The sequence below is a fragment of the Grampus griseus genome (genome assembly GCF_964374135.1).
Source record: "Grampus griseus genome assembly, chromosome: 3".
Classification (NCBI taxonomy): Eukaryota; Metazoa; Chordata; class Mammalia; order Artiodactyla; family Delphinidae; genus Grampus; species Grampus griseus.
The window spans coordinates 142035906-142052277 of NC_139019.1; positions in this window are offsets into that span (position 1 = coordinate 142035906).

Sequence of the window (16372 nt, forward strand, 5' to 3'; positions counted from 1 at the left end):
GTAAATTGCTTTTAAAAAATATCCAAGGTGTAGTTGTAATACCAGGGAAAATGGGCCACATAGATTGGCATGGCATTCCACTTGACAGCCATCCCCTCAAGCATGGTCTGTTTATATATCTGTCTGCTCGGGAAAGCGAACTTAACTTTAGAGCTAGGGTCACAAGTTTGATGCTTAAGGCATGATATTCAGCACCAAGTCTGGGCTCTTTCACAGCAGTTCAAAACTAATTGCTGCCTCAAACTCCCCCAGGGAGCCCCAAAACCTGCCCCAAGTGTCCTGGGTTATTTCCTAGGACCCCTCTCACCACTGTGCACCCAGTACCACAACAAGGGGTGAACTTGTAGCAGAGCAGGGAGCCCCAGGACACTGCCTCTAGGTGTAAAATCAGGGCCTGCGGTAATTCCCAGTGCTTTGGCCCCAAGCCACACCTGCTGTTAAATATGCATCAGTCCAGGTAAAGTAAATGGGTGAAGTGGCCAAGGTGTAAGATGCTCTAGGACTGATGCCATTGAGCCTGACTGAAGAGTAAACACTAAGGAGTGGTGGGGACAGGGGGGCACAGAAAGCACACGCCACTGTAAATATAAGCAGCCTCGACTAGATCCAGCAGATGGTCGCCATGTGGGAATGCAGGCCCAGAGTTGCCAGCTTTTTCAAGAGAAGCAGTGAAATCTAACGATTTTTAAACATTGGCAATTAATTCAAATGTAAAACACTATTCAGCCCCCACTGCAGCCTATATAATCTCTTCTGGGGATAACCCATGGGCCAGCAGTTTGCAAATTCTGCTTTAAAAGGATGGGGAGAGGAATGTCTTGAGTCTCAGTTCCAACATGGAATCATTTCTCCAAGTACAAGCCTCCTCTCCCCAACACTGAAGAGGATTTCGGAAACAGCACTGCAGTTGAATTCAAATTGCTGCTGGTATTTGAGACAACAATGGGCCTGCCTGTTAAAGAGCCAGACAATTGACACTTTTGGTTGTGTCTTTTAAGGCCCCAAGGTCCCATATCCATGTGACCAAAGAAGAGAGAGCCTCCATGTACTCACTTGTCAAGTTTGCAGGAAAACGTTCCCTATAGGTGGTTTAAATATGAGCTTCATGTTATGCTCAGGTAGGTATGAAATTCAGGGAATATATTTGTGATTTGACCCGAAGAAATGCGTCAAGTAAAAAACATGCTAAATACTCCTTTCTGAGTAGATGTTGCTAATGAAAATGCATCAAGAAGCTATTTCAAGTGAATCTAGGTACAGGTGACAGAAAAGTTCACTTAATGTTCAAGTCTGGAAGAATGAAACAGTTCCATAACTCTGCTCCCAAATAATTGATCCCCCAAAGAGCCTCCCTGTTTTGCTTTTTATCAGTACCTCTACCAACTTTTTGAACATTTGGATCACTTAAGCAAGTATTTGCTGTCCCCTCCCTAATTTTAGGGTCCTTATCCCAAAGTAATAATTTGTGCAATAACAGGGTTGAGAACAAATATTTCACGGAAAACACTGAAAAAGAAGAGCATCAGGTTTTCAATACAGGGTCAAATTGTAGAAGTCTCTGTTATGAAGAAGAGACTGTGAGGGGTCAGGTAAACTACCTGGAAGGCAGGCAGCATGCATTGGAGCTAAAAATGAATCATTCCCCCTAACCAGCTATGAAAATCCATAAAAGGTCTAAAAGGTGGAGATAAGGTTGGAATCAACAAGGGCCACATAGTTCACAGCAACCATCACGTCATGAACGTTTACTCCTAGAAGGTTCTTTAGAAGAAATAACCTTCAGCTATTTCCTGTTCCAGCAGAGGAAATTGAAGCCTAGAAAGTGATACCCCAGAAGCTCCGAAAGTCACAGAGCTTGTTTTCTGCTGACTGTTCATTGTATTTCCCTCTGCTGCCATTCCTGCTGCCATATTTCTTGTGGCCATTTCATATCATTGGGATAAGAAAATGTGAGAAGAAACCCACGGATGGTGTGTGTGTGTGTGTGTGTGTGTGTGTGTGCATGTGCGTGTGTGTGCACACATACACATACTGTTTATTGGTAACTCTGTTCATATGTTCAAGGAAAAGGAAATTGCACCCAAGAAGTAAAATGAGATTTTAATATTCTAGTAATTCTCAACCCCCTCTCATGTTGAATAAGTCAAAAGCTGTTAATATCTCACAGTAACCCATATTGGTTCTGAGGAACTCAAGGTTTTCAAGAGGAAGGAAGGAGCATTTTCTGAGAGCCTGTTATGTGCTTTCTCTTAACATACATTATTTAATTGTAATCCCACAGAAGTCTGAGCTTGGGACTCAGAGAAGTGAAGTCGCTTTCATAAAGCTGTCATCACTGTCCCAGCTGGCAGTAGGGTGTAGTGGATAGAGCACCCTTCCTGAGCCCACTGCTTGTGGTGTGAACCCCAGGCTCCAACACTCCCAAGATGGAAAACTTTGACCTACTTAATTCAGTCTCCAAGTGTGAGTTCCCTCACCAGCAAAACAGGAATAATCATTGTTCTCACATCATTTGTAATATGGGAATAAAAACTCATTGTTGTAACTCTTAAGGTTGTTTGGAAGATTCAGTGAAAAAAATCCATGTAAAACACTTAGCTCATGTTGGGCTATAGGGGAAATATTTGGGAAGTATTAGCTATTATTATTGTTACCATTACTCCTGGGGTTTCAGGGTGCGTGCGTTTCTCACTGTAGCACACATTCTCTCTACACCTCTAATCGTAGTGTACCACCTTCCGTGTTATACTGATGTGGTAAAATTCTGTAATGAAGATTTCCATTTTTCAAGGATCAACAGACATTTTAGTAGTAGTTTATATTCATAATGGGTTTCTAATGAAGAAAGTGTTAACAATGCTCAGTTGAAAATTAGGCTGAATGATTGAACCCAGAATACCTGAATCCCGCCTACCCTTTTACTAATCATGGACACCTTGACCACTTTCCTAACACAATGCATGCAGAGTAAGTCTTTTGTTTATTGATTGGCCAAATATATGCAGGACCAATGTATGCTACTTCATCCTTGGCTCTTCTGAGGGAAGCTGTTACCATGGTAACAAAGGCATCCTTTGACTCCTATTTCTACACAGAGTTATAGAAATGCTTCTTAAAAAATATGACAATATTTAATGTCGAATCTAAAGTAATTTTTCTCATTGTTCGGGGAGCAAAATTGATTTTCTCTGGGCAAAGTTTGTTTGGCTGCCCAAATGTACTGTTTATAGTAATGTGTTCCACCAAATTTCTTTAAAAGCCAGTTAAATGTATTTTGTCTTAACTTCTAATCTAATTTCATCATTTGGAAGTGCCTCTTGCTGCACTGTGCCTATTTTGATTTGGAAACAGTGCACATTCCATCTTTGCTATGTCAGGATAAGGTGGAGGGGAACAGAATGAATCATTTGATATCTTATATCAGAGGTCAGTATGTGTGGGGAGGGAGAGAGAACACACGCTTGGGGATGTTCAAGAGTCTGTGGCTTATTCTAAAACTGAGATTTTCAGGTGGCAGCTGGTGCCTGGTTTATGATTCCAGTGGTTCAAAACCCTTTCTTTCCCAAGAGGCATCTGTTTTAATTTTTTTCAAAATTAAAAATAACGTTCCTTGTTCTCGTTACCAGAATAATGCATGATCATTTCAGAAGATTCAGAAAATGTAGATAAACAAAAGAAAGATTCCCAGAATCCCACATTCTAGAGATAAACCACTGTTACTATCTGGGTGTATCCTTCCAGAGTTTTATGTGTTTATACATATATTTTATTTCACAAGACAAGACCAAGACCAGACCTATGTATTGTTCTGTTACCTGCTTTTTTTCATTTAAGTACTAGTGTGCTAGTACTGCTGACATGTTGAAAGATCACTTCTAAAGCACTGTGTTTAATGGCTGCAAAGTTGTAAGTTATTTGAAGATATTGGTAAATTGAATTAATACTCATTTGTGGGATATTTAGGTGGCTATCTAGAGTTTTCCTTAATTTAAGCAGAATAGTAATGAATTTCTGTATATGTTAACCGTTACACACACTTTTTATATACATTTAAATGAGAAAAAAATAAAGGTAGATTTGTATGCCTTGCTGGGAAGGAAAGGATGTGAGGGTGGGGTGAGGTTGAAGAGACTCTTCAGTATGTCTCTACTTTCCCTTCATGGGAGGACATCCAGACGCCCCTAAGAGTGTCTGCATCGAGGAGTCATTGCAATGAACTTGACATCAGCTCATCCTCTGTGACCCTGAGCCATTCAAATGCTGGACCCTAGCTTCAGTTTCCTAGGATCTTGGGAGGAATTTTAGCTTCCTTCTTTTATTTATTCCACAGACATTTATTGAGAATCAACTGTATCCTAGTACTCTGCTGTTCTCTGTGAATTACACCACCTACCCATACTTTATCTCTGACCCCACCATGTACACAAGCATTTACGTTACGGGATGTTGTAAAACAGCATGGACTTTCAATTCTGAGAGTCAGGGGTCTGAATCCCAAGTCTCCTACTTAACAGTCAATTAATATTTCTGAGACTCAGCTTTCTCATCATTAAAGTGGTGAAAATAAAACTTACTTCAGGTGTTCCCCGCCCCCAGATTTCATTGACTTAATCATGGAAAGGGCTAGGTGTGTGTGTGGCATACAGTAAGGTAATGGCAATGGTGGTGCAAATAGCAATGGGAAATCATGGGAAAGGGAGGTGTTCATACTTCCTAGGGGCATCAGGAAGGCATCTCACTTCCAGTTTTGTGCTTAATAGACTGAGCACAGAGCTGCAAGTTTAAAACTCCATGTCTGAGCTTCCCTGGTGGCGCAGTGGTTGAGAATCCGCCTGCCGATGCAGGGGACGCGGGTTCGTGTCCCGGTCCGGGAAGATCCCACATGCCTCGGAGCGGCTTGGTCCGTGAGCCATGGCCGCTGAGCCTGCGCGTCCGGAGCCTGTGCTTTGCAACAGGAGAGGCCACAGCAGCGAGAGGCCTGCGTACCGCAAAAAAAAACAAAAAAATAAAACTCCATGTCTGAGTGACAGCTCTCCATGACTCACTGCCTGACCTTGGGTTAACCACTTAATCTCTCTCTGCCTTGGTTTTTCTCTCCATAATATGAGCATAATAACTCTTACCCACCTCACTAGGGCAAGGATGATTAATCAGTGTTTATAAAACTCAATAAATCCTTTGGGTATTAAGTGCAGTGAGATTGGAAAGCATTATTACTATTAGCTGCTTTCTTAATATCAAAACCAGCATGCCAGGGACTGCTGAATGGAGTACCATAGAGTTATACCCTCATCCTATGTCATTGTCAAGGATCTTAGTTTCTTTAGCTTACCCTGAAGATATCAGTTTTTCTACCACTGTAATGTTCACTCTTCAACAAGGAGCAGTCAATTCCCTGCTTATACCCCAGTGTCCACAGCTACCCACACCTATAAGCAATGTTTATTCCTTTAACAAATACTTATTGAACAGTTGGAAGGTGCTGCAATGGATACTGGAGGTACAAGGATGTATAAAGATCAATACGGCCCTTACCTTCAAGGTATTTAGTCTCTGGCGAGTGACCTAGACTGGTTACCTACAGTCCTATTATAGCCCAAGTGCTCTGATGGAAAATATATAGGACCCTGATATGTGAATGCACAGTCACCAGTCTTCCTGCTACAAGTGATATCTAAATGAAAACTGAGAGGCAGCCTTATAGCTGTGGAAATATAGGGGAAATGGAAGAGAAAAAGGACAGAATGCTCTAAGAAGGAAAAATAATATCATTGCCTCACAATGAAATTGAAAGGAATTTCTTAGGATTGAAGCTAAAAGAAGGGGAAGTGTTGTATAAAAGGGTACTTCCAAGACAATCTAATTCCATCTTTAGATCAGGCTAGCCTGTTGCCCTCATCATCGGTACCCTTCATTTAATGTACCTCCTAGCCTGGCTACCTGACTCTTCTCCAGCCTGAATAGCTGAAGTGACTGCTTCCTCAACAATCTCCTGGGCCTTTAACCTCTTGTGCTTTTTTTAAGTAGTGATACTAATAAGCACTTTTTTTTGAGGGAGAGGTCTGACTCCTTGCTATTGTCCAATCCCTTTCTGACTTTTCTTGTAGGTGTTGCTTTTTCTTTAGTATAGCTGTCAATTTCAGGGATGACGTTGGTGTGAATTGGGAACCCAAATGTTAAAAATTGAAACTCTATACATGTAAAACGAAAGAACTAAAAAGAGAGAGAGTCATATCTGGGAAGAGTTAAGTTGAATGTCACTATGGTATTCCTGTGTATAACTATGAAAAGAATATGCATGATTTAGTTTTCTTTTATGCAATGCATATTGTACATTAATTCTGTAAGCATACAATAGCAAGTCCTGAAAATAGCACCAGTAAGTATATATATCAAAACCTAAATGACATAATGAAATCTTAAACAGGAGGTGAGAATCATATTGAAAGAACTAGATCTCAAAAAGGAAGAAGAAAAAAGAAACTTGTCAATAATAAAAAACTTTAATCAACATCAGAGTTAATCACCTCATTTGGTAACTGACAGTTCAATGAAGTTTCTGTTTTAAAATCATGGGCAAAGCAGACTGCCAAGTTTTATTTGTCATCCAGTATAAGTTGAGATATAGTCTGAGATGGTGGAAAACCTTTCTTCTTGGGTTTTACCTTTTTAATCTCAAATGAAAACTGGCACTCCATCTGGATAATGTCCAACGTGACACATTTTGGGAGCCATCAACTACCTATCCTTACAAATCAGGAACACTGATTAAATAATCAAGATTTCTGAAAAGCCTTGAGGGAGCTATACGTTTTTTGCATCGGTAATTGCCATTCTGTTTGTAGCACAAGATGTTTCTGAGCTCTGGTTAAGAACTTGTGTTTAACATACTAGCACTGAGTATCTTATTTGTGGGTTAGCAGGAGTTTGACATTCTTTAGAAGTAATATTATAGGAAATATGGAAATTGCAAAATTTAAAAAATGTCTTAAACTAATGAAATTTGTCACTAAGAAAATGAAACAAGGTTGTATGTTTTTGAGGAGTAGAATAAAGGTAATGATATTTTGTCAAGCACCCATTTAAATAGAAGCTGTTATTGTTCTTCTGGATAGTATGTAATATACAAATAGCTACACAATTATCAATCCTCTATACATAAATTAAAAGTCACCTCTCCTTTATAATAAATAGAAATGTAAAGATAGAAAATTCTGCCCGTGACACGTAGTCAAACACACCTTTGTGGTGATTTAAAATAACCACGGTTCAAATTAGCAAGACACTGATTAGAATAATAACTGATTTCCCAGAATTGCATGCACGAAGGAGCAATTCTTTCATTAGAGATGTCAAAATTAGTCCAGAAAATATCAATGAACATTATTAATGTTATGTTCAGCTTTGGCCCTAGGCAAAATTGTCAATTTGGTGAAGTTATTCTTTGCCATTTCTCAACATCCCTTTGAAGGACTTTATTTATGCTGGATTCAATCATTTATTCATTCACCAATTTTTTATTGAGAGCCAACTAGATGGCAGGCACTGTTCTCAGTGCTCAAGATATAACAATTAAAAAATAGTCAAGCACCCGGTGTATATGGAGTTTGCATCTAGAAACTAGGGTGAAATCAGACTAAACTAAAGAACTAAATAAGTTAATAAAGAAGAAAATTCTGAATTATAGTAAATGCAGTGACAATCATCAATTAGAATGGCACATTAGAGAATATCCAGGGCTACCTTAAGTCGAGTGGTCAGGGAAGACCTCTCTCATGAGCTGAGACCTTTGAGCCAACCATGGGGAAAATGTCAGGGAGCACCAGTGCAAAGAGAAGGATTCTAGCAAGTGCAAACCCCAAGGCTATAAAACTGAGATGGGGGCATATTTGGAGTTTGATGGACAGGAAGATCTGTGTGACTGGAATGAAAAGAACAGCGAGACAACGGGGTAAGATAAGGCAAGAGAGTCAGACAGGGGCTTTTGGCTCGTGTAGGTTCTTAGAAGTCTTAATTGAAATTGTATTTTCAATCTGAAGGGAGCTCACTGCAGACTTTTAGTAGGTACATCTGTCTTCTTCCTTCTTTTTTAGAACTTTTGTTCCCTTGTTTTTGAGAATCTTCTACTATTATAGCTCTCATAGTAGTCCCCTTTCCTAAGTTGTTTTATGATCTCCTAATAAAATGTACCTTTCAACTTTCTACTCTTTAAGGTACCTGCCAGGTAATTTTGTAAACTAATCTGATCAACCAGTATGAATTAGAGTATTCATAGTAAATGTGGCTTACAATAATACCTCTCTAAGACAGCATCTTTTCTTTACAGCAGTCTGTATTATCTAGACCTCAAGGAGTAAATACTTCGGAAATTATGGCTATTTACTAGGGTAAAAAATAAACATACAATTTAAGTAGCTGCTTTTTCCCTCCTATGCAAAGAATATCCTTGGTTGTGTGAAATCTTCAGATCAGTGGGCTGAACATCAGTAAGAATTATCATCCTTGGTTTTTATGATCATTATAATTTATTAAGCATACCTTATGTGACAGGCACTATATTAGATACTTTATATCCATATTTTCATTTGATTCTCACTTCTAATGCTATACATTCCCAATTTATAGATGAAAAAAGTAAGGCTCAAAGACTTACCTGCCTTGTTCGATATTGTGGACCTGGAATGAGAACAAGGTCTGGAAATATAAAACAAATTTAACAGCTGTTTGCTGAATAAATGTATGGTTGGTTTAAAACAAACAAACAAACAAACAAAAACTCAGCCTGGAAGTTAATGGATAGAGCTGTCATTACATTCAGCCCTTACCGACTTTGAAACGTACCCTCTATATAGTAATGCCTTCCTCATTTAGTACCTGATGGGTTTGATTTTCTGATCCACAGCCCAAAGGAAAATGCATTCAAAGGCAAGAAGAAACACACAAGTGAGGCAAAGTCTTCAGTCAGTCACAAGATTCCCTCCCCTTCTTTTTTTCTGGTTCTGGGGGGCAATTTGCTATATCTCCTGGGGAAATCAGGGAGATTAAATGACTAAAGTCTGATAATTCTGTTATTTTGACAGGACCAAAACTTGCCCATAGGTGTCTGCTGGGAACACACACACACGTGCACACACATGCACAAATATATACACATTTATTGCAGATGGGAAAATGCAACGTGGAACACAGAAGGATCTAGGCTTTTGCCTCCGGTCAGTGTCTATAACCAAGCAAGCTTGTTTTGGGGTGATGTTCAATAACTTACCAGTTACCAAGAAAATACCCATGTGATGTCTAAGAATGTGATAAGAGTTATCTTCAAGGAATACAATTTTGTTCTTTGATTTTAGCGATATCTACACATCTCTGTCAGAAGCTGAACGAGTGCCAGAGTCTTTAAAACAACAACAAACAAGTGTGTGGCTCTGATTCTTCCTTTTCAGAAATAATACTGAACCTTTGGTTAGGCACTGTCCTGAAGAGACGATGATGCTTCTATCTGTATTATAAACGTGGACTTAAGGATGAGTTAGAAGAGTTCCCCCCCTCACAAAAAAATGCTCTTACAAAGCACTCATTCCATGGGTTACCATGTGGGAAGAAAATGTTCCTTGATCACACATGTTTAGAAAATAAAATGAATTATCTGACCTCTTAGAAGTTTGCAAAGACCATTATTAAAGGATCCAAGAGGTCCTTAACAGATAAACAAGCAGCAACAACAACCTATATAACTGTGTTTACCGAGTGTATCCCAAACTAATTTGGCCAGGAAAAAAACCATGAAAAATCCATGGAATTAATGGTCCATGGAATATTCTTTGGGAAATGCCAGCCAAGGAACTTTAAGGGGTTCGTGATAGATTAAAAAATAAAGTTCTTGTGTATGGATCTAGATTTCATAACCTTAATGATTGTGGGGTGATTTACAAAATTTCAAGGGGAAACATCTTTGGGGTAATATATGTTATTCATACATGGAACTATTCCTTCTGACTCTGTAACTGTAGATAGTAAATCATGGCAGGTGGGAACACAGGCTCTTGGGTCCAGTCCTAAGACTGCCATTTACAACTTACATGGCTTTGTGTGACTCACTTAAATTCTTTGAATCTGCCCTATAAATAGTACTTAGCTCAAAGGAAATATGGAGATAATGTAAACAAAGCTCTTAGCATTATGTTGGGCAAATAGTAAGTGCTCAATAAGAGGCCACTGTTTTATCTTTTTTTTTTTTTTTTCTGATGCTTCTCATGAGTTTGTGCAGAAACATTCATACTGTCTAGAGCCCTCTTCTTGTCAGGGCATGCATTTGTAAGAAGGCCAAGTGGGTATTAACTATCTCATATATAGACCTCATTAGTGGAATTCACAAACCAAAACCAGAGTTTTATGGATACAAAATGCAGAATGGTTTCTTGCAGTGTTACCCACTTCTTTAGCTCTAATATTCAGTTAAGTGGCACTTTAAAAAGCTATTAGCACAAAAATCACTCATATTAAAACTAGTCTTAACATTAAAAATCAGTTTTTTATAAAAATCTGAGACTATCCTTTAGGCTGTTACTAAGCTTGGAATGTCCCCGGAAAAACAAATGAGTATCGTAAAATAATCTACCAAAGAAATTTGCAGTGTGACATAATGGGTTAATGTTTATGCTAAGTTACAGGCCAACAACTGCCAAACAGACATTTGCATTTGCCACATTTGCAAGTCATTGGTAGAACTGCAAGCAAGTGCTTCAAGTTATCCACAAAAAAATTGGCTGCTCACGCCTCTGTAACCTACATTCATAAAGGAAAAACTCCTCTGCAGGTTTATAAAAAGATTTTGCTACGTATACACTTAAGTTAGTAATGACTTATATAGGATTCTATACTGTATTATTGGGTTTATTATTTATTTCGAAAGCAGAACATGACAACAGTCTTCATAATTTAGAATTACTATATATTTTAAACCTTGTTATTCCTCTGCTCCAATCTAGTGGTGTCCCATCTTATTCAGAAGAAAAGTGAAAGTCCTTGAAACGGGCTCTAAGGCCCTCTGATCTCATCTGACCTCACCACTCCTCTCCACTTGCTCATGCTGGCCCAATCACACCATCCTTCTTGCTGTTCCAGGTGTGGCTCCCGACCTCGGGCCTTCATATTTTCTGTTCCTTCTGCCTCACATGCTCTTCCTCCAGATACACACCAGATTGGCCGCCCAGTTCCTTTAGGTCTCTGCTCAAATGTCACTTCCCTCAGAAGCTCCTCACGTCCCTCCCCCGCTTTATGTTTCTCCATAGCACTTAGTTCTATCTGATGAAATAACACCTGCACAGGAGACAATTTTGAAAGTTTCAGAAATTTTGCAGGTAGTTATTAAAACATTGTAAGCTTGAAATTGACCAGGGTGGGAATATTTACACCATGGTAATTGGCAAATGCTACCAATCAGAGCTTTTATATTTTCTGGTTTACCAGAATACCACAAAACATAATACATGTTTACTTGTTTATGTGTTTACTTTCATCCACTCCTAGGGTATAAGCTTGAGAAGAGCAGGGGACTTGTTTGTTCACCACTGTCTTATCTAGTGTCCTGGACAAGGTCTGATACAAAGTAGATGATTAGTTGAATGAATGATTGGTGAGGATATCACGTATTAGGATTTTTATGGCCTTTACTATTTGTGAAAAATGAGATTGGTTCTTTTATCCATTCACTAACGTAAACATTCAATAAATATTTTTGAAAGCCCCTGTACCAGTTACTCACTCTGTTCTAAGATTTGGAGACATTTTAGTAGAGAATGGAGAAAAAGTTCCTGCCTTCATGAAGCATTCATTATGGTAGGGGAGAAAATACAGTGAACACAAACAAACCAAAAGAAAAAAAAAAATCCAATAAAAACAGTAAGTTCAGATATTGGTATCTGTTAGAAAAAAAAAAGTTTAGATATTGGTAACTGTTAGTAAAAACAGACAAACAACAGCAACACCCAGAATGAGGTCATGGGTAGAGAGGGACTAGAGAAGGGGTTGATCTTTTACACAGAGAAGTCAGGTGAAGCCTTTCTGAAAGGTGATGTTTAAAACTGGGATATGAATGATGAGATTAAGGCAGCAAACACAGATCTAAGAAAAGAGCATTCTAAGTAGAGGGCACAGCAAAGTGCAAAGGCCCTGAACTGGGAATGAGCCTGGTGAGCTTGAAGAATAGAATAAGAACCACTAATCTTGAAGCATATTGGGTTAGGGAGAGAATAGTGGTGGCTGAGGTCAGAAAGGCAGATGGGGCCAGATGACTCAGGGCCTTACAGGCCATAGGAAACCATTAGAAAGTGACATGACTTGATTGAAAGTTTATGAAGATCATTCTGACAATGGAGAATGTGAAGAGAGCAGTTAGAGTCTCCTGTAGTTTTTCAGCACATATACAATAGAAATATACAATATAGAGGTGAATAGAATGGACCCCAATGGGTCTTCTTCATTTTAGAGATGAATTTAACCAAACCTTCCACAAGCATGAAATCTCTGGCTTTTCCATGCTGTTCAAGAGAGATAAAAAGACAGAATATTTTTCAACTTTAATTTAAAGGTAATATGTAACCTTGATAACCAAAGGAAAAAAGGGAAGTATGAGAAAAAAAAAAAAAAAATTGCAGCCTGACTCAATTAAGATTCTATATGCAAAAATCCTGAATAGAATATAAGCATGCCAAATAAAGAACTGTGTAAGAAATACTTTGTGACCAGATAATAGTGGTGAGAGTAGACAACCATGTCTTGTTTCTGATCTTAGAGGAAATGCTTTCAGTTTTTCACTATTGAGAATGATGTTTGCTATGGGTTTGTCGTATATGGCCTTCATTATGTTCAGGTAGGTTCCCTCTATGCCCACTTTGTGGAGGGTTTTTATCATAAATGGCTGCTGAATTTTGTCAAAAGCTTTTTCTACATCTGTTAAGATGATCATATGTTTTTTCTTCTTCGGTTTGTTAATATGGTGTATCACATTGATTGATTTGCCTATATTGAAGAATCCTTGCATCCCTGGGATAAATCCCACTTGATCATGGTGTATGATCCTTTCAATGTGTTGTTGGATTCTGTTTGCTAATATTTTGTTGAGGATTTTTGCACCTATATTCATGAGTGATATTGGTCTGTAATTTTCTTTTTTTGTAGTATCTTTATCTGGTTTTGGTATCAGGGTGATGGTGGCCTCATAGAATGAGTTTGGGAGTGTTCCTTCCTCTGCAATTTCTGGAAGAGTTTGAGAAGGTTGGGTGTTAGCTCTTCTCTAAATGTTTGATAGAATTCGCCTGTGAAGCCATCTGGTCCTGGACTTTTGTTTGTTGAAAGATTTTTAGTCACAGTTTCAATTTCATTACTAGTGATTGGTCTATTCATATTTTCTGTTTTTCCCTGGTTTACTCTTGGAAGGTTATACCTTTCTAAGAATGTGTCCATTTCTTCCAGGTTATCCATTTTATTGGCATAGAGTTGCTTGTAGTAGTCTCTTAGGATGCTTTGTATTTCTGTGGTGTCTGTTGTAACTACTCCTCTTTCATTTCTAATTTTACTGATTTGAGTCCTCTCCCTCTTTTTCTTGATGACTCTGGCTAATGGCTTATCAATTTTGTCTATCTTCTCAAAGAAGCAGCTTTTAGTTTTATTGATCTTTGCTCTTGTTTTCTTTGTTTCTATTTCATTTATTTCTGCTCTGATCTTTATGATTTCTTTCCTTCTGCTAACTTTGGGTTTCTTTTTTTTTTTTTTTTTTTTTTTTTTTTTTGTGGTACGCAGGCCTCTCACTGTTGTGGCCTCTCCCATTGCGGAGCACAGGCTCCAGACACGGAGGCTCAGCGGCCATGGCTCACGGGCCAAGCCACTCTGCGGCATGTGGGATCTTCCCGGACCGGGGCACGAACCCGTGTCCCCTGCATCAGCAGGCGGACTCTCAACCACTGCGCCACCAGGGAAGCCCTAACTTTGGGTTTTGTTTGTTCTTCTTTCTCTAGTTTCTTTAGGTGTAAGGATAAATTGTTTTTTTGAGATTTTTCTTGTTTCTTGAGGTAGGCTTGTATTGCTATAAAGTTCCCTCTTAGAACTGCTTTTGCTGCACCCCATAGGTTTTGCATCACTGTATTTTCATTGTCATTTGTCTCTAGGTATTTTTTGAATTTCCTCTTTGATTTCTTCAGTGACCTCTTGGTTATTTAGTAACGTATTGTTTAGCCTCCATGTGTTTGTGTATTTTACGTTTTTTTTCCCTGTAATTGATTTCTAATCTCATAGCGTTGTAGTCAGAAAAGATGCTTGATACGATTTCAATTTTCTTAAATTTACTGAGGCTTGATTTGTGACCCAAGATGTGATCTATCCTGGAAAATGTTCCAGGTGCACTTGAGAAGAAAGTGTAATCTGCTGCTTTGGGATGAAATGTCCTATAAATATCAATTAAATCTATCTGGTTTATTGTGTCATTTAAAGCTTATGTTTCCTTGTTAATTTTCTGTTTGGATGATCTGTCCATGGGTGTAAGTGAGGTGTTAATTTTCCCCACTGTTATTGTGTTACTGTCAATTTCCTGTTCTGTAGATGTTAGCAGTTGCCTTATGTATTGAGGTGCTCCTATATTGGGTGCATATATATTTATAATTGTTATATCTTCTTCTCAGATTGATCCCTTGATCATTATGTAGTGTCCTTCCTTGTCTCTTGTAACACTCTTTAGTTTAAAGTCTGTTTTATTTGATATGAGTATTGCTACTCCAGCTTTCTTTTGATTTCTATTTGCATGGAATATCTTTTTCCATCCCCTCACTTTCAGTCTGTATGTGTCCCTAGGTCTGAAGTGGGTCTCTTGTAGACAGCATATATATGGGCCTTGTTTTTGTATCCATTCAGCCAGTCTTTGTCTTTTGGTTAGAGCATTTAATCCATTTACATTTAAGGTAATTATCGATATGTATGTTCCTATGACCATTTTCTTAATTTTGGGGGGTTTGGTATTGTAGGTCTTTTCCTTCTTTTGTGTTTCCTGCCTAGAGAAGTTCCTTTAGCATTTGTTTTAGAGCTGGTTTGCTGGTGCTGAACTCTCTTAGCTTTTGCTTGTCTGTAAATATTTTAATTTCTCCGTCAAATCTGAATGAGATCCTTGCTGGCAGAGTAATCTTGGTTGTAGGTTTTTCCCTTTCATCACTTTAAATATGTCCTGCCATTCCCTTCTGGCTTGCAGAGTTTCTGCTGAAAGATCAGCTGTTAACCTTTGGGTATTCTCTTGTATGTTATTTGTTGTTTTTCCCTTGCTGCTTTTAATATTTTGTCTTTGTATTTAATTTTTGATCATTTGTTAATATGTGCCTTGACATGTTTCTCCTTGGATTTATCCTGTATGGCACTCTCTTTGCTTCCAGGATTTGATTGACTCTTTCCTTTCTCATATTAAGGAAGTTTTCAACTATAATCTCTTCAAATATTTTCTTTGTCACTTCCTCTTCTTTTTCTGGGTCCCCTATAATTTGAACGTTAGTGTGTTTAATGCTGTCCCAGTGGTCTCTGAGACTGTCCTCAATTCTTTTCATTCTTTTTTCTTTATTCTTCTCTGCAGTAATTATTTCCACTATTTTATCTTCCAGGTCACTTATCCGTTCTTCTGCCTCAGTTATTCTGCTATTGATTCCTTCCAGACAATTTTTAATTTCATTTATTGTGTTGTTCATCATTGTTTGATTGCTCTTTAGTTCTTTCAGGCCCTTGTTAAATATTTCTTGTGTTTTCTGCATGCTGTTTCCAAGATTTTGTATCATCTTTACTATCATTACTCTGAATTCTTTTTTCTGGTAGAATGCCTAGTTCCTCTTCATTTGTTTGGTCTGGTGGGTTTTTACCTTGCTCCTTCATGTGCTGTGTGTTTCTCTGTCTTGTCATTTTACTTCACTTACTGTGTTTAGGGTCTCCTTTTCGCAGGCTGCTCGTTCGTAGTTCCTGTTGTTTTTGGTGTCTGCCCCCATTCAGTAAGGTTGGTTCAGTGGGTTGTGTAGGTTTCCTGGTGGAGGGGACTTGTACCTTTGTTCTGGTAGATGAAGCTGTATTTTGTCTTTCTGGTGGGCAGGGCCGTGCCCAGTGGTGTGTCTCGGAGTGTCTGTGAACTTATTATGATTTTAGGTAGCCTCTCTGCTAATGGGTGGGGTTGTGTTCCTGTATTGCTAATTGTTTGGCATGGGGTGTCCAGCACTGAAGCTTGCTGGTCGTTGAGTGGAGCTGGGTCTTAGCATTGAGACGGAGATCTCTGGTTGAGCTCTCACCAATTGATACTACGTTGGGCTGGTTGGTCTCTGGTGGACCAGTGTCCTGAACTTGGCTCTCCCACCTT